Source organism: Pinus tabuliformis, chromosome J (assembly GCF_031772625.1).
Source record: "Pinus tabuliformis cultivar Carrire ecotype Pingquan chromosome J, CPIR1, whole genome shotgun sequence".
Classification (NCBI taxonomy): Eukaryota; Viridiplantae; Streptophyta; class Pinopsida; order Pinales; family Pinaceae; genus Pinus; species Pinus tabuliformis.
Window position 1 is genome coordinate 325,532,497 of NC_142295.1, and position 27,320 is coordinate 325,559,816.

The window sequence follows — 27,320 nt, forward strand, 5'->3', positions numbered from 1 at the left end:
TGTTGATCCGATGGAACCATCACCACTTGTTCAGCCTGATTGGAGCCACCACTTCCATTATCTTCCCTTATATTCTATTATGTTGGTTCCTAAGCATTTATATTTAATTTGGAGTTTCATTTAACTAATTCTTTGTTGCATTACGAATTTGCTTCTTCTTTTCTATGCAGCGAATGGTGTTTCCTTTGGGTGTCCCAACCCATCGATGCAACTTTAACATTACTACAACATCAATAGAGTGTACAATTAGTCATGACCATGGATTTTGTTGTAAATACCACACCTTCATTGAGCTATACTCTATGAAAACACTATCCATTTATGGTATTGGATGGATATTCCTTTTTTGTGATGCAGGTGAATAGATGGATAATGGAGGAGCATCCTAACTTAGCCAATAATGTGATTGTATGTTCACATGTTGTGGCAATGAATTTCATTGACCCTAGTGGTCAAAAGTCACTTTTAGTAGAGATTGTATGTTCACATGTTGTGGGGATGAATTTCATTGACCCCAGTGGTCAAAAGTCAATTTTAGTAGAGAGAGTTGGACTCTTGAATTTATCTTTATATTCAATTATTGTAATAATTAGAATATTGTATTATTTTTATAATAGGAGATAAGTTGTTAGTATAGGTGTGCCTGAGAGCTTCAGAATAGAGATTTAACTGTGAGATTGATAAAAATAGGGATCCAGTTGTCAAAGCAGTTAGGATAAGATAATGATAGAAAGATTAGATGATCCAAAACAGAGTGAGTAAGCTAGAGGTGTGACAAAAATAGGGTTTGAGTTTGAAACAAGTCAGACAAACTGCATTCATTCTTTCCCATACCTTCCATGCAATAATAATGTACTTAACCAAAAACAAAAGAAAAGAAATGGATGACCTCTTTGTGCATATACTACAGTGAAGAAATATTTAACTAAGTGTACTGCACTGAAGAAATATGAAGCAAGATATCACATAAATGTCTATAAATATGTAATAGTAAGTACACTTAAATTTAATTAGATACATTTAAATTAATATATACATTAAATTTAATTTTAATTAATAATTTTTTATTTAATTAATTATTCAATTAACTACTTATTGGGAGACATCATTGCCCGACCATAAAATCATTAAAACAAAGTAACCAGGCAAGTAGGTTTTGTTCATACATAAATCAAAATTACAATACACCAGCGTCCATCTTCTTCTATTTATAAGTAAATAGAGTATTTGGCTATAAACTAACTATATATCAACACGTAGTCAGTCTTAGATAAACAGATAATCATCCATTGCATTTATTCTTTCCCATACCTGCCATGCAATAACAATGTAATTAATCAAAAGAAAAGAAAATCATTAGGTCTTTTTGAAGATGAAAATTACAATATAGCAGCATCCAACATGTTGATATGGGAATGCCTTATAAGTAGTCTATTTGGCTCTAAACTAACTATATATCAACACATAGTCAATCCATAATCTTCAACTGTATTTATTCTTTCCCATACCTGGCATGCAATAATAATGTACTTAACCAAAACCACAAGAAAAGAAATTGATAACGCCTTTTTGTAATAAAAATTTAAGAAAAATCATGAACCATGACATATTTGTGCATATACTACACTGAAGAAATATTTAAAGACAGCATAGTTTAGTGGGAAACTTCACTGAATTACATATCTATAAATATGTAACAATAAATGTACTTAAATTTAATTAGATACATTTAAAAGAATATATACTTTAAATTTATTTTTGATTGATATTTTTTATTTAACTTGTTTATTTATTTAATTATTCAATTAACTACTTAGTGGAAGATATCACAACCCGACCATAAAATCATTAAAACAAAGTAACCAGGCAGGTAGGTTTTGATCATAAGTAAATCAGAGTTACAATATAGTAAATAGAGTATTTTGCTCTAAACTAACTATATATCAACACATAGTCAGTCTCAGATAGACAAATAATCTTGGACTGCATTTATTCTTTCCCGTACCTGCCATGCAATGACAATGTAATTAACCCAAGGAAAAGAAATTCATGACATATTTGTGCATATATTGCGGTAGTGAAGCAAAAGCTGAGCATAAATTTTAGAGAGGAAAACAAAAGGCACTTAGTATAAAAGTTGGTCTAATTAAGTTGTCATTACCTGGTGTTATAAGTTGCTCTACTAGCCAATGCTGACTTTGTTGCCGCTGGCAGCTTTGCCGGTGTTGTTGCTGTTCACCATGTTGTTGTTGCTGCTGTTGATTTTGTTGCCGGTGTTAGTGGTGTTGCCACTGTTGTTGCCGAGGATGGGATTGCCGTCGATCTTGGTGTTGGGGCCGATGACGTTCTTGTCGCCGCTGTTGCACCTGTGGTCGACCTTCTTGTTATCGCCGCAGAAGTTCCGCCCTGCTTGTTGCAAATTGCTCATGTTGTAGGCTTATGGATATTGAAACTGGAACGCCTTTGAAGGCTACAACATTCCCACTTTTGCTAAAAAAACGGCTTCGGTTCAACTCAATCTGCTAAACTGTAACAAGACATAACGTGGACATTGATAAGCTACTGTTAATCAATGCTTAACGTGGACATAGAATATGAGCAAATCAATGATATCTCACAGATTAGAAATATACAACCATACCTAGAACTGGAGTAGGGAAAATTCCATAAGCAAGAGGTGAGAAATACAATGGCATAGCCTGCCTTGTATAGAAGCAGGCGAACTCCAAACTCGGATTTGAAAACCATCTACACTTCCAACCAGGGTCAAGTTTTGAAGTTTTCATGTATTAAATTTACATGAATGACATGATCAATCATGCAAAGACCAGTGTCACGAGGATGACATATTGTGGACGCCCTATTGGGCAGACGAGTTATTCTTTTTGAGAGAAAAAAAAAGTTGCACAATTCACTGATGTGACAAAGATTTATTCGCCCAATTGGGCAGAAGAGATATTCTTTCTTTGCCCCGAAGAAAGAATTGTTTGCCATCTTTACATATGTAACGACTCATATTTATTCGCCCAAGGGGGCAGGCGCGTTATTCTCTTTTAGCGAAGAATAAAAATTTGTCATAACTACTAGGGTTTCTTCGGGCAATGGTCAGAGGAGTTGTTCTTTTTGGGCGGCAAAAGATAAAAAGATATTTGGTATCATAATAGACGTAAAATATACCAGCATTTTTAGCTTTTAAAAATAATGTACATACACTTTTAAAGAGACAACTAGTCACTGTAATATTTGTTTCACTGTACTATTTCAAAGGAGTTATTTTTCTTAGACACCCACACATTGTGGCCATAATTTCTCTTAGCAACCCACTTATTGTGGCCTTGCTAATCTATTGTTCTCGCAAAATACCATTTTTTAGAATTTATTTATCAGTGTGCTACTCTCAAAAATCTTTGTGAGCAAGCTATGATGTCCTCCTGAATAATAAGCCATGACGTCTCATGATTATTTCCCAATTATTTTTACTCTAACTACATCTCTATTTCTATTTTCAAGATGTCAATACTTTCTAAAAATACTTAAAAACAATGAAAATCCGTAGTCACAATATAACTCCAATAACAATTCAAGTAAAACACCTATTGTCTCATTACCTCCTAAAAGCAGTGACTCCTCTTGAAATTATCTTTCCTTTCGAAGTTTTCTTCTTCTAGAGAAGAAATTTTGGTTATTTCTTTCGTACTAGGATATGATGATGAGAATATTGCAGATGAAGCTATGTTGGGAATGATCGAATATTTTTTTGGCTAATCCCCCATTAAAAACACACTATAAATACTATGCTTATATGCATGCATGTTAGCGATTTATTTGCTATATGCATATTTGGATCTATATTTTGATATATACGGATTATACTTAATTATGGAAGTAGCGTTCATTGACTATTTCATTCAAAAAGAATAACTTGCAATGGACTTTAACCCCATTGTTGAATGGTGATAATTTTGTCAAAATATTAGAAAAACCATGAAGACACTCTAGTTGGCTTATAGGGCTCCACTAACATCCAAATATTGCATGATTGAATCTTGTAATATCCCAACAACAAAATTTTAATGAGATACGGTACACTCTATGTGTTCTAATGAAATTCATGTAGTGAAAACACCTAACACAATAAATATCTAAGAATGCAGCCTCTTCTTTATGTAAATAAATAGAAACAAAATTACATGCCCACACAAGACCTACTAAATCCTGTGCCTTGGCATGTATGGCTGCCCATCAACAAATAAATTAAATATATTGAAGCACAATTGTAGATCCTAGATGGATCCACTACACAAATTACTCCCAAGGGTTTTCATACCTAGGATCAACTAGAACTAGCTTTGCCAAGTTCACAACAAAAGCCAAATAGATAAATAACTCCCCTATCCCCTTTTATAGGCTTGATTGACTCTTTAGAGACTTTATTTTATTGTTTTCCCTCGAAAAACAAAGCCAAATACCATGGGCCAATGCCATGGGCAACTGCCACATTAAATACCATGGGAAGAGTGCATCCACTTTGACCATATCCAAATATATATATATATATATATATATATATATATATATATATATATATATATTACAAATCCTCCCGCCCAAAGATTGTTTGCCCTCACGTAATCCACTTCTATCCACAAAAGAAGCATTTGTATATTGATACCAGGATCCCATACAACCCAATGTGTTATTCCATGCCTCCATTCTGAATGATCATGAATCGATCCTTCGATACCTGAATCCAAAACAATCCTTTGATCAATCGTGCCCCCAATGGATTCTCCTAGATCCCAATGCCACCTAAGTCCTAGGACATGTTGGTTATGGCACCACCTCAGCCCTACATCATTGCTTGTGCTTAAGGGCCCAGGTTGCAATATTCCCTTGGCTAAGAGTATCCCATCAATAGAGTTCCAACTCATAATATCTCGTAAATCCATCTCATGGGAAGTACATAATGAATGAATCCCTGCACATGGAATAAATCTACCATGTTGATGTTGCCTAATGCTCAACTCATGTTGCTCCACTCGATCACCCATCATGATCCATTTGTATAAATCTTCCTTGCTATCCCCAATGTATAATCGTAGGTTGGTAGAGTTGCAAGCCTTATCTATGTACTCTTGTAGAGGGCTGCTCTGCAACTCCCAAATGTACTCCTCTTCCTGCCTTGTGAGGGACTTGATTCATTCCTCAACACTAAGCAACTCGGTCATTGATTTAACACATACCCTTATGAGGTCGTCAAATTTTCTATTCTCTTGTAAGACAGTGTCTCAGGTTGCCCCGACTCTCTATTTCAACATCGTAAGATTTGTCTTGAAATGCATGATCCTTTCCCAAAATTCCTTTACTAGAAATTCTCGTGCCCTACAAAATGTCTCTATATTGACTGCACCAGATGCCCCATGACCACAACTTTAACTTGAACCTTTGTTTGACCCTCCAAAAATGGCTTATCCTGCATACTATATTTGTCATGATACCCTCCATGATCATGCTCATCATGTCGGTTTATTATTAATGGCTCCTCATTTGGTTCTCCTATAATGTCTTCTTCTTAGCTTTTTGCACATGTGGGGATAAGTTGTCCACCCTCTTTGACTATCAAACATGGATGTATTGGTGGACTGTTATCTATACCTGATTTCCGATACTATTTATGGATGTTCTCCTAGATATCTATAGACTCAACTGCCACATCATCAAGAGGAATTCCCTCCTTCCTTTCACGATTTACTTTGTCAAGTTGATTGATTATCATCGACCTGTCCTATAAGTTTCCCTAAAAAACATGGTGTTGTTGCTCACCATTTGTACTTGACTGCTTAAGCCTTGGATCCTTCATAGGTTCTCTTCTAAAAATAGGTGAAACCGACTATGGATGAATCTTCATGATCTACCCTTGTTTCCTCTTATCACCTCAACATGAATGGTTAAGGGCCCAAGGTCCATTACACATTGACCATAGTCCTCTCATCCTTTGCTCATTCTTGATGCATATTTTGTTCTTTCTTCCTCCATCAATCCTTATCACCTCCTTCGTAGTGAGCACCCTTCTGAGTAATTTTATGTTTTTCTTAACAATCTTCTCGACTAGATCATAGAATTGTTGTGGTTCCTTCCTCCAAATGTTCAACAATTTACATCTTAGTATCATACAGATGTGAGCATGGCCTTCTAATAATAGAGACACAATATTTTGCATGCTTGTTTTGACATGGTCTGAATAAGCTGATTTAATAATGGTGTAAAGGTTTTGGGGCAACTCCCTTTTGCCTTCCATTGAAACGAATCAGAGGTTGAAACCAATCTAACACCTCTACTCGTTAGATGGCTTGGTGTTCATTTTAGTGCCCAAAATTACCCTCCTCACGACTTTGACTACTACTGAGGAACATCACCCTTCATATCAACAATGTGACTGTTTGGTTATGGGTGCCTCGAATTCCCTTATATTAGTGGTATAGTCCCATGTGATTGATTTGATGGGTTTGCACGATTTTTGGCTAACCTCCTTGCTCTAGTGGTGTGAATGCTCCCTTTCATGGTGAGGTGCCTCTCAGAAGGTGAAACAGTGGATGAGACCATTGTTGACCTGATCCATGGCTCAGTAATGTAGGTAGAGCGTTTTGATGCAATCTATGCATATGGCTATTAGTTCTATCATCAATGGCCCTGAGATTCACTTGCTAAATAGAAACATTCCACCCTCTTTCCTTGTTTAGGTCAGTGCCCTTTGATGAATGTGTTATCACCAAAAATTGATCATCTAGCCTAATTTACTAGATAGATCAAAGTACACCATGTAAATTCAATTTCACCATAGTAAAATTGCTTTCATTATGAGAAATTACTTAATAAACCACCATTGTTAAGTAATTTATAATTAAAACCATGAAGAATAATTAAATAAATCACTATTTATTTTATTTTCTTCTAGGAATAATTAATTAAACCATTGCTCAATTATTATTCCTTGTCAAATTTGACTAAATCCCTTATGAATAACTAAATAAATCATTATTTCTTTATTATTCCTTAACCAATTTCTTGAGATGATAAATAAATCATTTATTTATTTATTATTTCTAAATAAAAGTTTAAATACATTTTCCCTCCTAACCAAATATAATAAAATATTCCAAGTGGTTATTCCAAGAATGGGGTTAATAATATTTTATTATTGCTCTTTATTCGAGGATAACTCAATATTTTGTTATAAATAGAGGGTGTTTCCATTCATTATTCACTTTTGATTATTTTTGTTGTTGCACTCACTACTCTAACTCTTATTATTTTCATTGCCGCACACCATTTCTCTACAATTTGAGTTCTCATTAAGGTCAAACATTTTATTTGTTGGGTTTTCACATTATAGAAGAGAGAGACTCTACACAAGTTGAAGACATTTTAGGATAGAAAAGAAACCATCCCATAGAGAGGGACTCATGAAATTTATTTGTTCCCTTCACAGGTGTTATAATAAAATATATTCTTTGTATATCTCGTTTACGTTGGATGATTGGAGTTATTACTATTTCTTTTTGTTGTTTAACTATGATTGTGTCATGGATCAGGACTTCTATCATTTGCTTCTATCATTTGCTGCAAATCTACAACATTTAGTAGCCATTTATATTGTTGAGATTGTTTGTCATCTAGAGTCTTAAGTAGGTTCTTTTCATACATCTTTGAGACGAAAACACTACAACAAAATTGGAAACTTCGTTGGTTTTTTACTTCTGATCCAAAAACTTGGGTGACGTTCAGTTTTTAGGTTAGGTTTTCTTATTTTTTTAGACTCTTAATTTTATTTACTAGCTTTCTAACCCTAGATATGTCAAATTTCTAACTTCTGCAAGTTTTCTCGTCTTTTCCGCTGGTCACAAGAATGAGCTGCAATAGAGACGATAGTTTTTTTTGAGATTTTCCGACTGAGAATCAAGGAGAAAAAATCACACTTTTTAGCCCAAAAAGTGCAATCTCAAGTCTAGAGCACACCTTTCACCCCAAAAACTGCAATCACCCCTAAAAATAGATTAGTACCTGCGACTTTAGGGTTTTCGGGTTTTTATGAGATCTGTTTCTCGGTTTTGTTGAGAGCTATGTGTTGGGTTGTCTTACCTCTATCTCATCCTACTTAGGCCTTGATCTACTCCAACTTACTCCTCAAAGTGGAATTTATCCCCTTAGGGCTTCTAGTACACTTCCACCTTTATAGGAGGAGTTTAGCTGAGTAAGAAGTCTGAGTTTCTCCATCACTTTTAGCCATATTTTCTAGATCTGTACCCTTTCTTTTCAAATCTCCAAAGATAGGTTGTTTCCATCCATAGTTTCATATTAAACCTTGTTTGGTCATTGGCCTTAGGGTCCCATCAGTTTCCCTAGGATTTACACCCATTTCCCAATCTTTTTGTAGCGATCTTCCTCTTTGGTTTTTTTTCTTGCTGCACCACTTTCTGGTAGCCTAGTGTCATTTCATCCCAGTCACACTGACACTTAGATCCCTTGAATGTTTTAGTATGTTTTCAGTCGATTTCGCCACCAACCACCATAGTGTTTGGAAATTCAGTTTGGGTGGGGTTTAGTTTATGGTTTTGCTGTTCATTTACTATTGTTAATTTCAGTTTATTTTCAACAATCTTTTTTCCTTTTTACAAACATAATCTGGGCTTAATCAATAAATACACTTGCACACACAAGTACACCTTAAGTGAAGGGCGATTGGTTTACACCCCCAAGCCAAGACTAAACATAATAGATTTATCTCCCCTCATCGAGACAAAGTCATATTGTTGATCTCCCTTCACCATTTTCATGTCACATGTGTCTTACCACCATTGCGCCACCAAGGCATTTGTCACAGAGCCTCTTATACCTTCATCCCCATTTTCCATTCGGGCATATTACTCCTCCCCACTGGGTTCGAGTTCATAGCCCTCTCAGTTGCCATACCGACTCTTCTCCTGGTTCATCTAATTTTGAGCCTCCTTCGCCACCTATTGTCACCATGTTTGGACCCACAACTGGTGTAGGAATCCAACCTAATGTTGGCTCCTGTTCCACCCTAGCGATCACATCTAGAGGAGTAGTCTCATGAACCATTTAGGAAACTCCCATACTCCCTTTTATGGCTGGGTTAAGTCCTGGATTTTAGCCAGTTGATAAATGACCAAATACACCATATAGCTGGTTGACATGCTATCCAAACTAAGCTTCCCTCAGATATCACAAAGTTTGAGGGTAATTCTAGAGAGGATCCTACCGATCATGTTCACTCGTTCCACATGTGGTGTTCATCCAACTCCATTACTGATGACTTCATTCATTTTCGTCTTTCCAATGCATGCTCACTAGAGATAGTACAAAATGGTATGTAGACTAGCCCACCACATTTTATTCCATTTTCATGACGCTTGCTAAAGTGTTCCTCTCATATTTCCAGCTACCTCTCCAATACAACACTGGTAAAAATATATTGACCTCATTCCGTCAGTCCTTTGCCACTCACCTTTTCGACCATGTTCAAGAGTGGCATAGAAGGAGGAGCACATGTCTTGCCCTACCCTTCAAAGACTGTGTCTATCTAGATTGGTTTCTCAGGAGCCTTTTAGCACCCATGGAAAAAGATGTCACATCCCATTTTCCTCAGACTAAGGAAGAAGCTCTCCAAACCACTCTGAGATACGACTAGATTTATGTGCAATCTGGTTCTGTTTATACCGTCATTCTAAACCTTCCCTGTCCTAGAGGTTCCAATGCACTGGGGGAACCTCACGTTGTTGACAATATCATTAGAACCCTTTCACATCCTTCCCCATATACTGAGCCAAGATATGGCCATCCACAGGGGGGAACCAGTTCCTCCAATACTTATGCCCCTCTTGCTAGCAACATTTTTTCAGGGCCCCAACCTATCTACCAAACCATTGCTCCTCCTTATGAACAATCGAGCACTCTAGCCCCTAAAGAATTAGCACTGCAACCTCCCATGCATCCTTAGCCCCATCAGCTACTGCCCCCTCAGGGTCAAGTGTTTGAACAACAGAGTGCAACCAATCCCCAAAATTTGAAGAAAAATAATAAGGGGAAGGGTAACAATGGTAACAAGGGTAACCAGGGTAATGAAGGTAATCAACCTAGTGAATCTCAGGGGAACCAGCCTAACACCAACAACTAGCAATAGGGAAGCCAACCTAAGCAAAACAGACATATTCGTATGAACAAGAGTTGTGCATGTTGTGGCATACATGGCCATTATACACATGAGTGTCCTATCTTACCCTAGATGCGCCAAATGTGGGAAGCTCAAGTAGGTTCTAGAGGCCAACAATTGCCTTAGAATCCTACACCATCTTAACTGACACTGCTTAAAAATCCATTCCCTCAACAAGGATTTGTTTCTTCTCAACCTCACCCAGGTCAGGCAGCCCACCCTCCCCAACCTTCTAGTCCCAGTGACTACCAGATCCTCATGATGAACTTTGATGAGGTTAATCCTTCTGATATCAACTTGCAAACTTGATTGTGTCAATATGATAAGCCATCAACTTCGTTTGCCACTGAGTATAAAGCCAAAGCTTCTACTGAGCCTCTTACGACATCAAATGTTCCATTACAGATCCTTCAACCTAAAGCTAAGGTAATTCCTAAGATCCCAAAGGGGCCATTACATCGTAACACGGCTTATAACCGAGTTGCCGATACATATAGTATAGTAGATGACTTGGCGCAATCACTTGCTGCCATGTTAACGCTGGATGTACTCCAGTTGTGCCCATCTCAAAGGAAAGCTCTAATAACTTCTTTGGGCATAGTAGATCCTTTTCATCATTTGATTATCTTCCCAGTTGATACATCAGAACATTGCCCATTGCTTTGCTTTGTTGCTTTCTAGGTACTAGTTCGAGTCCATAATGCCATCATCTCCTAATGCATTATTGACGATGGTGCATCTACTTGTGTGATGTCTGCTACCATTTGGAAAAAAACTTTAGTCACTTGAGTTGTCCCCCTCCACCATCTCTTTGCATGCTTGGGACGGACACTCCTCCTATCCTTTTGGCATGTACTGCAACTGTCCAGTGACCCTTGCAGGTAGGACTGTCCATGCAGATATTGAGGTTATTGATGCACCTTTAGATTACAACATTCTCTTGGGCTATAGTTACACATATTCCATGTCAGCTGTTGCATCTACAGTTTTCCGCAAGATGTGCTTCCCCCATGAAGGGAAGATCGTTACCATATATCAGTTGACTTACTATGAGACAACATCCGTGACATCCCCTGAGTCCATTATCTCATCAGCGTTAGATAAGAAGTCTTCAAATCCTCTCACTAGTGTTTCACCCAGAGTCTATAAAGATTCCTCATTGTTGGATTCTTTCCCTACTCCTCCCCCTCTCATCTTAGAGCCTAAATCTTTTAGTGTCATGGGTTGTCCTCAAGCAGTCTGGTACATTCGATCCACAACGAGCTCCTCCACACCTTACGGTTACCATCCCAGCCGAGCCATCCAGATCCACCCCCCAGGACCTCCTCCATTTGTTGGTGCCTCTCCTATCTTCCCCCCAGGAACTGTTCCTCCAGGTCTCAACCATCTAGGAGCTGTTCCGTCAGGACATTACCCTGCAAGCTAGATACCTTTCTTATTTCCCCCTCCCACAATATTTTATGTCCCTGTCATGGCTTCGTTGGTCCTTTCTAACATGACATTAGGGATCCCAGTATGTTACATTGATCTCCCTACAAGCATTCTTCTTGGTTAGCTAAGACCTTATCGTGCTTTGATCCTGGTTCAACTGGTACCTACGGCCTCTACTGCTACTTTAGTTCCATCACAACCTCAAGGGCAAGCCACTCCTATTACGAAAACATTTGGACGGGGGGAAAAGCTAAGAGGAAAGAACCTAAGGATAAGGCTCCCCAACCTCCTCCAGTCCCCAAGGCCCCAAAGTCATCACCTCCATGTACTTTGTGTAAAGTTGTGGGGAATGCGACCAATAATTGTCCTGAGCTTCCTTATCTCAAACCTTTGGTTGATGAAACAATCCCTAAGTCAAATATCCCTAAATTCAATGTTAACTTACTGGGTCCACCCAAGAAACCTAGAACTTACGCAAAAATAACCCTTGTGCGCTGTGTGAACATCATGGTGACTACTCCCATTGTTGCCCCCATCTCAATGAATTTTGTGATTTCCTTAAGGCACTTCGCAAATACGAGACCACTCATAATGGATCATCTACTCCTATACCTATGGATTTTTGTACCAATAGTAAAGCAGAAAAGGGGGAATTCGGTCCCACCATCGTGATCCCTTCCCTAGATGTCTAGATGACAGACACCACAGCCATATCCTTTACCTGTCATCATCCTTGAGTTCCTTGTAGGCAATCCTTCTAAGGTTTCTGTGCATGCTTCTATTCAACCTCTTTCGACAGAATCGCAGGTCTCAACATACATAGATCCTTCATCTACTATCACGTCATCTACCATTCCATATGATGTGTATGTGAACCTTCTTTCTCAAGTTGATGCACTAGGTACCTTCGTTGCATGACGTAGTCAATATTCCTCTCATCCACCCATATTCCATTTTGATGAGGACATCATGGAAGCTACGTCTACCCCTAATTACCCTTGCACTTAGGCAAGGGGGGATATTTTTTGGAGGATTCTAAAGGCCATTTCCTTCCTAATAAACCCAATGAAATCTACCTAAAGAAATTTTTGTCATAGCTTATCTCTTTGATTTGCATGTCTTTATTTATGTCATGAAGTTAGGTAGGATGCATCATCTCATCTATCATCTTTTGCACCTTTCAGATGAATCCATCATCCACACCATATATTGGTCATGTTGATGGTGCAAGTCGCTTCTCCAGGAATATAGCCTTGGCAACCTGGGCCATTTTTACCCCCTTGCATACATTAGTCCTTTTGAACCGTTTGTGCATTGGATCTTCCACTAATAACCAGGTTGAATATGATGCAGTGATAGGTTTGTTAGTCAATTCCTTTTCTCATAGCATCCTTCATCTTCATGTTTGTTTTATATTCGTTGCTACTTGTCATGCAATTGAATGGTGTGCATCATGTGCATAACGAAGTCATATTTATAAAATATCTGCGTGTTAAGCTATTGGTACATGAATTTGAAACCATTACTTTTAGTCAAGTTCCTAGAGACCAAAATAACTATGTAGATACCATTGCAAATAACATTCTAGATTGGTATTGATCATGTGTATACCACAGAAGACAGCCATAAACAAAACACATCGAGAACCATCATCGTCATAAAAAAATGCATAATCATATTATGTATCATATAAGTGTTTGAAGCCCATAGCTGTAAATACATTCGACATGCCCATAACATGTTACAAAAATAAAAATCAAAGGGACCCACATGTCCCCATATCTAGTCACTATCCAAGGGATCATGCACCAAAGGCTCTACCCCACCTGCATGTATATCACGTACTGCATGACCAGCCATCACCATGTGGCACATGATATCTTGCCACTCTAAGGGAAGGTCGTTACACTCATATATGTATCAATCATCTAGCTCATGCCATATGTGCTCAGAAACTTTGTTCAAGGTTACCCCACATCTATGTTGTAGATAAACGAGTAGCACACTATCCTCTAGACCCTCAGAAGATGACAATGTTCACCAATCTGCAACCACAGGCACTGCGGCTCGGCTCGTCCTGCATTTCCTCCAGTTTTACCGGTGCTATGTCTACATACCACATATTTTACACTCAGTACCATATACATGTGATAAAAATATGAAATGCACCATAAAAATAGCAACTTAACAATTACCGTCTGGTCCCCATGCTCACCTGAGTGAAAGTGGCAAGTTAGCATCTCCATGATAGTTCATCTTGTTATAAGGATAATCGTTAATCTAGAGGGGCATCTGATCGCAGTGTGCAAAAAACATGGGTTGGAACACCCGTCTGACTCCCCATCCTCCTCTCCGTAGTAGTTGCCCCAAGTGGCGGATCCTCGGCTCCTGTGGGCCCCCATCTCAGATCTATACATGAGGAATGATGGTGGGTATCTTCTCAACGAAGAATGCACATAATACTATACCAAAAGCATAGTCATGGTTCACCTACATAGACTTAACTATCATTTCACTGATGATAGCATCATCTTAGCCCACCCATAGTAGTTCCTAGCCAAAACACTATTAATCAGCATCATCTACCCACCAATGATGTGGTGGAACACATGGCTACCTAAGACCCATAGCACAGCCGCAGAAACAACCTATGTCTCTAGCCAGTTTAAATCACCAATTAGGATAGTCGTAACCTTCACATGCACATCCCATGGACAATGGCGCTCCCCAAACTTTGTAATTTTCTTCCCACAAGGAAACACCATATGGATATCCCCCACCAATCTCAGGGGAGGTAGTCCGGTGAAGAAATAAATATCCTGTAATGTGAGCTCAATCTTGTGCCCCTGCATGGCAAATACATCATGGTCTGGATCCCAATAGCTCAGAATTCTCAATAGCAAGGGCTTACCTGCCATCATCAATGGGCCCTCTACCAACTTGAGAACCCCATAGCGAGCCAATGCCCCTCGAACCCCCTGATCCATATGATCTAGAATCGCAGGGTATTCAAGTCTCACTCACACCTGTTGATTTTTAGCTCTGCAATCCCTGTAAAGCACCACATGTCTTGTCACTTGAGAGAAAAAAAAAAACTGGTCTACACTGATCAACCTACAACCCCCACCAAGTGAGCAAACCACCCCTCTTTTCAACCCTAAATCACAGTTTTATGCTTAAAAAGTGTGAACTCGCAGGTTTTCACCTATTTCCTGTGATCCAAATTGCACTTCTGGGCACCAAAAGTGTGATGCAACTATGAAGAGGAGCAAGGGTCTCCTAGGGAGCTGCCAGGAGCAAAAAATCACGAAATAAACAATTGAAATTGAAGAGATGAGTAGGGCCACCTACCTGAAAGTTGCAGATCTTGATTCTGATGGTCGGTTTGTCCGCTAGGATCTCCACAAGATTTAGTGCCTCTTCCTCCTCTCCAAATTCACAACAACTCACTTAGAAAATGAATTCGAATTGGAGGGAAAATGTCCTTTCATAGAGAAATCCACAATTTTTCTGTCGCCCGATTTGACCAAATGGTTGCTTAGCTTGACAAACCATCAACATCATTGGAAATCTCTCATCAAGTACTATAATGATTCTATCTCAGTTTTGGATGATTTGACACTTCACTAGGAAGCCATTTTTCCAAGAAGAGACACTTCGCCGCCTCTGAAAATCTGATTTCTTAATATGCGATGCTTGTAATTTGGGGACCACCTTCCCTTGGAACTTGTCATCTCACGTGTCAATTTTCATCATGTGTAACCATCATTTACTCATTTTTGCATTGTCCCCACCGGGCCTATCCCTGTGATGCAGGAAAGTGTTCCCCCTATGGATAGAGGCAACCCCTCTAGCCCTAGAGTGGGTCTAGTCACAGCAAAGATATATCAACAATTGATTTCCTAAATAGTCGTTGTTGGAAGACTACCTCAAATTGGTGGTTGGTGAAGTTTCGTTGCAGTGCTCCAACTTCCTTTTCCTTTTCCCTAATGAGTAATTAACTTGAAAAAATATAAGGAAAACAACAAAACATGTAACCGAGAAACAACAATGATCTATTGACTCACAAAGTCAAGAATTCATGAGCTATCAAGTAAGTAACATACAAGGCATAGGAAAACATCATTGATTGTATTAATAATGAATCAAGAGCAAGCTTACAACCAATTCTTGATGTCACAAGCCTTCTCAGAGGATCCAACTAGTATGTTTCTCAAGCATTCACTCTTCAAGGATGAATCTCTCAACATGCAATTTCTCTCTCTTACTCGTAAGCTTTAATACAAAGTCAAGGGCACTCCACAACCTTCCACAAGCTATCAACAATCCCACACTTGTCACACCCACACCAGCTATCTATTAAACTCAAAAGCATTAGCAGAACTGCCCAACCAAAAGAACTAGCAGATCATAGCAAAGGTGAGTGCTTTAATAGGAGAAGGAGTCTCCATGAAATGTGGAGTAGGAGCTCATCCTCAAGGAAGGTAGCACAAATGACGGAACTACCATACCAGAGGGGGAAGGGTGACCCAAACTATCCCAACAACGAGGTCTGGAGACATCCAGAAGGACGACTATTGAAACTAATTCGCCCAATCTGGATCGTCGCGAGCCGTAAACTAATTCTTCGTCACAAAATCACTAGGAGGCAATGCACACAGACCCATCGTCGCTATATACAACTCGTAACCTCGTGCCGGGTCTAGAAATCCAACCATCGCAGGAAACAAATGTACACCTGCAACAGAGTTGCGATGAAACCGTTATGGACATGGGAACGTTGCGTATATTAAGGATTTACTCGCGACGAGGCAGAAACTTAGGGAATGAAGGTCAATTGGTGGCATTAGACAGCATTTGCTTAATCTTCTTACATTAGTGGGAAGATATGAACATGTTTATTTGATACATGACACAGCAGAGGGACTGAGATGAGGACAGTGAGAAATTACTATGTAACAAATGCCCCCTAAAGCGTGAAGCCTGAGAGAGTGGGAGGGGTGAAATGCTTTATGAAACTCTCTGAACTGGAAACACCTTGAAGATCCTACAGGTGCAAGTACAACTGATATCTATGATAGTGAAATACATATAGTCTAGGCATGGGCGCAACCATCCAAAAGGCATATGAAACTTGGTCTGTGGTATGGACGCAACCACCAAGTTGATAAGACCATAATAATGACAAAGTTATGGTTGCAGCCATCCATGAAGACTAAGGCATGGTCGCAGTCATCCATCAAAGAGTCATATATGTAATCACGAACCAATCCACGTAGCCCAAACATATGTAATCTTAGTTCCGGGTCTCGAAACCCAACCGATCATAGTGAAAATTCTATCATGTGAACATATGTGCAGAAGTCGAACATGATAGAAAGTCACTTGATTACTAGTCAATGATGAAAACCGTTAACAAGCACGAGAGAAACCACCAATAATGTCAGTGGCTCCCAAGGTACTGTTCAGTACAATCCAATAAGTGTGAAAAATGAGCTGAAGTTGAACACTCGTGGAATCACCCAATCGAAGATCAGTGATGAAAGTCTAACGTTAGGCACAAAGAACTTGCCATTGAGGCATGCAAGCTCTAAGGTACCGAAAGGGACCTCTAGATTAATCTCCTGGATAATGAGCTGGTGTCGACAGGAGACGATCCATCGCAGGAGGACCATAATGTTTCCCCCATCAATGACACGAGATAAGGAACAAGTGGTAGATGGTGAGACAGAGTATCAGAGGAGGAGGTAAGGGTGTAACTTGCAGAAGGATTATAATCTTGAACATATCGGCAACACGACTCTGGAAGGTGGCAACATTTTGGCACCAAGGGATCAGAGGCTCGATGGAGGCAACATGGATCAGATGGAATGAGGAAAAATGGCAACCCAGAACCACAGAACGCCAAATGACGATGTGTGGATATCCCAACTCAACAAGAAGCAAAAGTGTCAATGTTCAAGAGTGACTAGCTACCGCAGGTAACCAATGATGACTTCCAAATTTTCCCCCACCATTGTTGGCAAGTACGCCAATTATTTTTGAAAACAAGCTTGAAGGGGATAGCATATGGTTGTAATATAAGCTCGACCTTTAGTCAAATCCAACATAGTGATAGTTTAACGAGCCCTAGGGAGGAGAAGCTCGAGTCTCATCATAGTGACAAGCCCAATGTCATCAGGGTTTAACGAGTCCAACATAGGTGAAACTTGGATTCTTTTTCATGTTTAGAGAGTTTGAAAAAGACACAGAAAAGAAAACTCTAGGAGGGCCCTTTTTCATAAATTTGTGTACCTCGAGCCCGAAAAAGTATTAAATAATACTCGAGAGAACCAATTGAGCATTACGATCAAGGAGTATTGTTCGTAATTAATGACCTTGATCTGAAAAAGTAGAAAATCAATCGAAGACATGTCATTTCGTAACCAATATTGAATTTGAAACGAAAAAAGTTTGGCAATCTTTTTACGTTTATACAGTCGGAAAAGAGCTCAAAGTCGACCGCCTCTTATTTCGTTTAATGAGTCAAAAGGAATAACTCAGCAATTTTTTTGTCTTTTAAGTCGGAAAAGAGCTTAAAGAGGACTTCGCGGAAAATACAGACCAAGTGTATACGGATCATGACATGGGCCAGCCATCTCTATTTCTATGCAAAACATTACACCATAAGATCCATTCGACATAAACAGATTATACATGTGGAAATTAGGTCAAAACTCAAAAACCCTAATTAAAAACCCAACATAAATGAAAAAACCCAACACCCTATAGTGTACAATTCTAATTTTTTTAAAAAACACTATAAAAGGGGAGGTGTGGTAATTCTATTTTTACATTTACATTGTGCATTTTTACCTTTGGTACTTTGGTGTACAAACTTGAGCGGACTTTTGAGGTCAATTTTGACATCAACAATCCACGATTTCGCCCGAAACTTTCTCCAAGTAAGTAAACTTCCCCTTGCAATGCATTTTAGTAGTTTTTTAATTCAATTTAGTGTTAGCTAGGTGGATTTAGGCAAATTTTCAAATCCGAGTCCGCCTCTCGGTCATCGCAGAAAATCCGCTCGGGTTAGCGACGACCGAGCGTGGTAACACGTACCACCATCAAGATCGTTGCGAGAGATAGATGTACTCTCATGATGATTGCGGGAAAAATGAACTATTGACCTCAAGTTGTTGCCACTGTTTGGAAAATAGTCGCAATGGTGCTGTAAAGTTGAAATTTTTTATAATTTATGGATTTAAACTTATGAAAAGAGTTCTAATCCATTTTTCCTTTGATGCAGGGAAACATGGCATTTGTATGGCAAGAAAGAACTCACGATATCAACGATGAACAAGCATTTAATGATCCCGGGTGCCGAAGAGCTTTACTCGAATGTGGATTATTAAAATTCTTCCTCACTCCACATCTTCGAGCACAACCTGATTTGTTAGAGTTGCTAATTCGCTCTTGGAACCCGACGGATGGGAAGTTCATCATCTGAGGCAAAGACATTGAGTTCGATGCTACGGATATATATTTCCTGACTGGATTGTCTTATCGTGGCAAGAGGCCAATCTTAGAGGGCCAACGAGTCACCGGTGAGTCACTAGACATGTTGATAGCACGGGTGTGCCCATGGGCACGCAAATCAAACTCTAGCGGGAAATTACAAATCCCGATAGTAGAAGACTTGACTCTCTGCTCGGTTTTATTCATGGTGACGAGAGCAAGGGCTCTCAAGCTCAACATGAGGCGACAAAGACTCACCTTCAGTTAGCGCTTGATTTCCTTAACCTGACCATGTACAATTGGGCTGAAGCTGTGGCCAGTAACATGAAGAGGCAGCTCACAAAGTGTCGTCATGGGCAGGCGAAGAAGTTTGGTTACGAGTTGATTTTGATTCAGCTCATGCTGGAGTGAGTGTCGTCACTTCAGTTATAGGAGATGGACTTAGATAGACCTAGGCTGCGAGAGACCTGGATCACTTGTTGGGCACATGTCATGCCATGAGGGGGTGGCAGCCGACCAGTATCATGAGGAACATTATTCTGAGAGTGGCTAGATCACCATACGATCTTTGTCAAGGACTGGCCATACGTAGGCATGGAATTTCACGGGGACTCCAACATGATTCTTCCTGCTGGTGAGCAGTGGGATGATGGAGGTAAAACACTTGACGGAAACATCACACTATTTTTGTATTTTTCTTTTTATGATGTTTTTGAGATTTTATCATGGATATGTCTTAATGATGTATCTTATGTTACTTGTAGATGTGGGACTAGAGAGGCCTATGGGACTAGCCCCGGAGGCATGGAGGGATCCACAAGGCATCAGAGAGCTAGCCTTGGTTCCCCCAGCTGGCAGTTCAGTGGAGACGGAAGCCCGTAATCTTGAGGGCCTGACGGACGAGATCCCGAATTAAAGGGGGATCGAAGAGGTCCCCATAGAGTATCAGATACACACAGTCGGAGTGACACCCATGATGCATAGACTCTTGAGATGAGTCGCACGAGAAATGGTTTGCTATAGAGAGCATAACCCATTGCAGTGGATGCCTAGGTTTTACTTCTTGCTGATTTTTTGAGAGACATGTGTCTCGGATGTATACAGACTCTAAATTTTGACATATACACTTATTTTTTGAGCGCCTCGGTGTGCCACATGACATGTCTATATATATATATATATATATATATATATATATATATATATATATATATATATATATATATATATATATATATATATATATATATATATATATACATGTATATATATATATATATATATATATATATATATATATATATATATATATATATCTATATATATATATATATATACATGCTATCTTATGGTTCATTACTCTGTCCAAATTCTTCTCTACAATGCTTGACTACATGTTGCGTAAATGTCTGTCTAATACATGATTTACTAATGCATCAATTAATGTGTTCAATCTCCTTGGAATGTGTTGATATGTAATAAAATCAAAATTTCTTTCCTATAATTTAACGCATAAAAAAAACCTTAAAATCTGATGATCTCTGACGGAATAATGCCCATTAAGTTGGTGGACAACAAGTTAAGAATCCACATTCACAACCAATGCACAAATATCAAGGTTAACCGCCTCGATCAATAATTCAATGATAGCATTGTATTCAACAACATTGTTTGTGGTACAACCTATACAAACACCCTGAAGGTCTACTAACTCACCGTGAGGACCGTAGATCACCCATGCCGCAAAGGAAAGATTCAGGATACTACAACAGGCACCATCAGCGAAACCAATGTAAGGTGTAGAAGACATCTACAAAAGAAGTAAAACGACACAATAAGTGGCAATTACCCCTGCACACCAAGCCATACAAGTAAACACACACTAAAAACACACATGTTGAAAACACACTTATGTATAAATCAGATGCATGAGATTCATGCATAATATTTTTTCAGATAAACCCCTTTTCGGGGCTTATCTAGAGGATTCCCTTCGTAATCAATTAGCTCATAAGCCCCTTTTTGCGAAACATGTTTCACAATGTAACGCCCATCCCACATAGGCTAGAATTTGCCTGCCCCCAGCTTATCATTCGCTTGATCATAAAGTAGGACTAGGTCTCCTTCAACAAAATAGCAAGAATGAATAGTTTGGTCGAAGTCAGTTTTCACTCTCTTCTTCTGCGCTTCAATGACTAGAGAGCCTAGTCGACGGATCTCATCTAACCATTCTAGGTAAAGAAGATGTTCTTATACCAGAGTAGTGTTCGTGAGCAATTCGATGGCTAATTTAAGCGAATTGATTTCACACTCAATTGGAAGAGTGGGCTCCATACCATAAACTAATTGGAACGGGGTGAACCCAGTGGAATCCTTCAAGGAAGTTCGGTAGGCCCATAAGGTAGAGAATAACATCAGATGCCAGTTGGACTTGTGCATGCCAATGGTGCATTGAAGCATCGTGACCAACATTTTGTTGATAGCTTCTACCTGGGCATTGGCCTAAGGATAGTACAATGTCAAACTATCATGCCGCAGGCCCAACTGGGTTGTTAACTCGGCCATCATATGATTATGGAAATGAGAACCATGATCAGTGATGATAGCCTGAGGGACTCCGAAACATGAAATGACATGATTAAATAAAAATTGTGTCGTCGTCTTACGGTCATTAGACAGTGTAGGCATCGCCTTGGCCCATTTCATGAAATAATCAACGACAACGATGATATACCCATGCTCCCTAGCCAAGCAAGGTTTACAGGTCATATAATCAATGCCCCATTTGGAAAAAGGGCCGACGATAATGATAGGGTCCAAAGGAGCAAGGGGCACACGCATCTTCCATTAGTAGATTTGTCATGCATGACAAGAGCGGACGACAAGAATGAAATCCTTGAGAATAGATGACCAAAAATAACCAGCACGGAGGATCTTTTGAGTAGTACCATACCCGGACATATGACCTCGATAGGCGCCAGAGTGGCAGTCATTCAAGACTCATTCTGCTTCCTCGAATGTAAACCAAGAGCGAGAATTTGATCAGAGAAAAACATAGTGGCGGATTGGGAGGAGGTTTTGGAATTGATAAAACAATAGCTCTACCGAATGAGATTTATTATTAGCTTAGGATGATTGTAGATGTAATAATAATGGTGCAAGGATGTAGAATATGCCAACATGCAAAAGAAGTGAAGTGGAATATAAGAAAGTATAGTCCATTTTCGATACCAAAAATGTTGTGGGAACACATTAGTATGGTTTTAATAAGGTAATGATTTAGTTTTTGTTGTTGTTAAAAAATTTCCATAAATGGCTCATTTAATCTCAATTGTGTTTCATCGTGAACTTTTGTGTTCCATATGATCAGAACAAATTCAAAAAACTGTGTAATATTTCAATGTCAAGGATCATTATATGTGTATGATTTTCTAAACTAAATTACCTTTCCATTTGAAGATAAACTAAAAATATTGGAGCTTAAAATTTTATAATCATTGTCACTTAAGTTAATGAAAGTAATGATGTGAACAAATTTGAATACATTTTTATTTCTTCCTTTACTAGTTCTTCTCCCCCAAATTCGTAGGATAGTTGGTTGGTTGATAGTGGGGCCACTCATAATTTCTCTGGATACAAGGAAGTCCTATCTAATTTGGTAGATAGGGAGACTACGCTGAAGATTATTCTTGGAGACAACTCCACTCATCCCGTGAAAGGATTTGGGTCTGTCAAATTTTAACTAAATTCTAGGGAATCAGTTTTGTTGCATGATGCTATGTATGTACCGCGATTAATGAATAATTTGGTATCTATATCCTTGGAAGATAAAGGGATGAGGGTTTCCTTCATCAATGTAAATTTTTTGAATTGGCCTAGTAATTCACCTATGACAGATCCATTCACATTATGATCGAGATTTGAAGGAATTTATAGAGTCACTAGAAGACCTCTTCTAGAATTGGTTCATAATACCAATCATTTTAGTGAATTATGGCACCACAGAATCGATCATTTACACTATGATTCACTTTTGAAGATGAAGAAATTAGTTTCAGGTACTCTTGATGTTCAAGCTCATCATGATGGAGCTTTTCCAGGTTGTAGAAGTGGAAAGAAAACAAGGTGACCATTTCCCTCTAGTTAGAACAAGACAAATGACATCCTCTATCTCATTAATTTTGATATATGTGGTCTAATGCCTGTACATTCTGTTGATGATCATCGCTACTACATCACCTTTATTGGTGACTTCTCAAGAAAGACATGGATATGCTACCTTAAGCACAAGGATGAAGCCTTTGAAATGTTCAAGGAATGCAAATCCTTTGCAAAAAATCAATCAGGAAAGAGAATCAAAGTCTTCAGGCCCAAAAATGGAGGGGAATACATGTCAAACAAATTGATAGCTTTTTGCAAGAAAAAAGGGATGAAGAAAGAAACAATTGTGCCATATACTCCTAAATAGAATGGTCTAGCTAAAAGGAAGAGCATGTCTATATTAGAAGTTTCTTGTGCTATGCTCCATGATCAAAAGGTTCCAAAGTTCCTTTGGGATGAAGCTACGTCTACTCCTGTATATGTTTAAAACAAGGTTCCTCATCAAGCGTTAGAAAACAGGACCCCTGAAGAAATATTCACAAGTATCAAGCCTGGTATTAGCCATCCTCATGTATTTCGATTCCCCATATATTTTCATTTGTCAAAGGAAAAAAGGAACAAATTGGAAGCTATAGGAGGAAAATGTATGTTTGTGGGTTATTTTGAAAATTATAAAGCATATAGAATGTATATTCATTTTCAGAGGAAGGTCAAAATTGGTAGGGGCGTAACATTCAATGAAGATGAAACTCTTGGAAAAGTATGAGATATTCCTCTGCCTCCTCCTCCCAAGGAAGAGAATGATGGCTGGGATATTCTATATGGTCCGTCTGTGCCTGAGTTTGAGATGGTTGATGATCCCATGGAGCCTATGGATATGTTATATTCTCCTCCAAGTTATCCTCCTACTAGGAAGAGACCACTTTGGCTCCACAATACTCTACAAAATGTTGAAAGAAATGTTCCCCTTCATAGATCATTCAGAGAAAGGAAGCACCAATACAGGTATCAGGGATATGTTCCAGCCATGAGCACTATGATTCAAGCCCAACTGAACTCATTCGAAGAAGCAGTAAAAGAACAAGTTTGGAAGGATGTTATGGCCAAGGAATATGAATCAATTATGAAAAATGATATATGGGATGTTGCACCTAGACCAAACGGGAAGTCTATTGTGACTTCAAAGTCTATATTCAAGATCAAACATGGAAATGATTGCAACATTGAGAAATATAAAGCAAGGTTCGTAGCTCAGGGATTCCCTGAGAAAGAGGGAGAAGATTATGATGACATATTTTCTTTCATGGCTAGATATATAACCACCCATTCTATATTTCCCTTGCTTCAAGTCACAGATGAACTCTTAATCATATGGATGTAAAGATTGCATTTCTTCATGGAATGTTATAGGAAGAAGTACATGTTGAACAACCATAGGGATTTGAAGCAGAAGATCGAAGAACACATGTTTGTAGGTTGGAGAAGGCATTATGTGGTTTGAATCAATCTCCTCGATCTTGGCATGTACACATTCACAGTTAATTAGTGAAGATGGGATTCACAAGAAGCAATGTTGATCCCAACCTCTACTTCAAGGTAGTCCAAGGTATGCCATTGATTTTGGTTTTATATGTTGACAATCTATTCTTGATAGGTAGTGATCCTTTGATGATCGAGTATAAGAGGAAGCTAGTCTCTAAGTTTGAGATTAAAGACCTTGGTTTCATGCACTACTTTTTTGGCCTTGATGTGCGGCAAAGGTCTTGTGAGATTTTCCTCTCACAAGGAAAATACATTGTGAAGCTGCTGGAAATATTTGGAATGAATGAATGCAAATCTATGGTTACAACGATGTAAATGAACTTCGAGAAGTTATGTGGAGAAGATGCAAGACCCAATTTCGAAAATTCATCCTAGTATAAACAATTGATTAGGGCTCTGATGTTCTGTGTGAAAACCCATCTAGATATATGCTATATAGTAAACACATTGATTCAATTCATGACCAAGCCCCTCCACGCACGTTGGATATCTTCCAAACACATATTGAGATATTTTCATGGGTCGATCACACTTGGCCTCAAATATTCTACTGGAGATGTTCAAGTTCATGGATACACCGATGTTAATAGGGCCAAAAATGTTATCGGCAAAAAGAGTACATATGGATGTTGTTTTAGCCTTGGATCTTACATGATATCCTAGATGAGCAGGAAACAAAATTTTGTAGCATTGAGCACCACTGAAGTAGAATAAATAGCCACTAGCATGGCTATATGCGAAGCAGCTTGGATGATAAAGCTCTTTGGAGAGTTACTTGAGAATGTCCTAGACAATATAATGACATACTGTGACAAAAAGAGTGAGATGCATTTAGTAGATAATCCCATGTTCCATGAAAATTCCAAGCACATTGAGATTCGATATCACTTTATTCAAGCCATAGTGCAAAGAGGAGTTGTCAAGATCCATCACATATTGAAAAATGAATAGATTTTAGATATTCTCACCAAGGCATTACCAAAAGGAAAGTTCTTGATCTTTAGAGAGCAACTTGGACTGATAGATATGGCCCTTCCAGATAAGGGGCAATGCTAATTGAGGACACTGGGCCAAATCCTCCTACCATGTTTGAGCTATGAGGGTGAGGAATTGAGATAGAGGGTTTCTAGGGTTAAGGGATCTCTAAACAATAAGGTACTCTTATACTTGTTACCCATATGGTTGAAGATGTTGCTCCCCTATATTCATAGGGTCAGAGAATGTTGCCCCTATATTTGGTCTTTGCAGAGTATACCCCAGTTAGCATCATACCGAAAAGAAGAGCTTATTGTGAGTACTGCTCCTTGTTTGTCCAATGAGTTGAGACTGTATTTGCGGTGTACAACCCAATTTGATTATGATGCAGGCATTCTAGCTCATGAATATTGAGATTAATTTATGGGAAGATTGGTAATTGATAGGAATGTGTTGAGATGATTCTCCCCTTCTGAGATTTCGGGTTGAGGATAAGCTCTCTGATGATATTCATGGTTGAAGATGTGTTCCCCAGTATAATGAGTTATCTTATTTCTTGGTATGGATGGTATTTATTTTTCCCCAATTCTTCTTCTTTTAGATTTGAGAAATTTTCAGTAGATAGATTTGAGCAGAGATAGTCAAAGCATTACGACAACATGACATGATGATGTGAAGATCAACTGACAGATATTGGTAGGTGGAATTCTTCCTAGTTGAGAGAGAGTGTTAATTTTTGAAACTAGGGTCAAATTCCACATTGGATAGCTCATATGATTTATATTATGCTTTCATTAAATTTCTCTTTTTTGAGAGGACCAAAATCGACCTAAAGATCACCCAATTTGGTCAAGTGGAAGTTAAGTTTTGAATTATTTTATTCATACATGCATTATGGAATGGGTTAGCCCTAACCACATGTGTAACTGCTTAGGATGGCCTTAACCCTAAGTGGACCCTCAAGAAATCTTATAAATATAAGCGACCTCAAGCTCATTTCATCACAAAGATCAAGAAATTTTCTATTATCCTCTTTTCTCTTCATTCACACAAGTTTGACAGAAGGAGTTCATGCAAGGATTTGAAATATCAGGCATGAAGCTAGCTTTGACTTAGGGTTTTCTGATTCCCGGACGTTGGCATAGAACAAGGAATTTTGGTCCCTGGACACTAGCACATAGTGGACATGAAAACGTCGAGAGGTCCCTAGACACTAACACATGGGCTTAAGGGAGTTTCAAGGGGTTGAAAGATAGATCAAGCTGTATAAGTCCTCAGACGCTTGCACAAAGTGGTCCTGAGAGCATCCACGTGATTCCTAATGTACGCAGTAACTGTAAGGGAGCATCTAAGCGTTTTTGGTGTGTTTTACAATGGAAACATGCACAAAGTCTTGTTGATAGCAGCTAAGTAATTAGATACACCTTGAAATAGTGCCTAAGAGAGTGCTCAAGGAGTTTCGAACATACGCAGTTAGTTTTGATGAGAGCATCTAGGGTTTAGATCTAGGGTTTTACATTTTGACTTTAATTGGCTTCAGTGA

At 38.8% G+C, this 27,320-nt stretch overlaps 1 long non-coding RNA gene across 2 annotated transcripts; it reads right to left on the bottom strand.

The window, feature by feature from the left end:
* Positions 1–1,475: 1,475 nt before the first annotated feature.
* Positions 1,476–2,721, bottom strand: LOC149227070 (uncharacterized). 2 transcript variants are annotated; one of them, XR_016247093.1, is made up of 3 exons: positions 2,642–2,721; positions 2,162–2,527; positions 1,476–1,508 (listed from the first exon to the last, which is right to left on the bottom strand). It is a non-coding gene; the product is annotated as an uncharacterized LOC149227070 (long non-coding RNA). The 2 variants fall into 2 exon arrangements; XR_016247092.1 differs by lacking the exon at positions 1,476–1,508 and adding an exon at positions 1,870–2,005.
* Between the last annotated feature and the right edge of the window lie 24,599 nt (positions 2,722–27,320).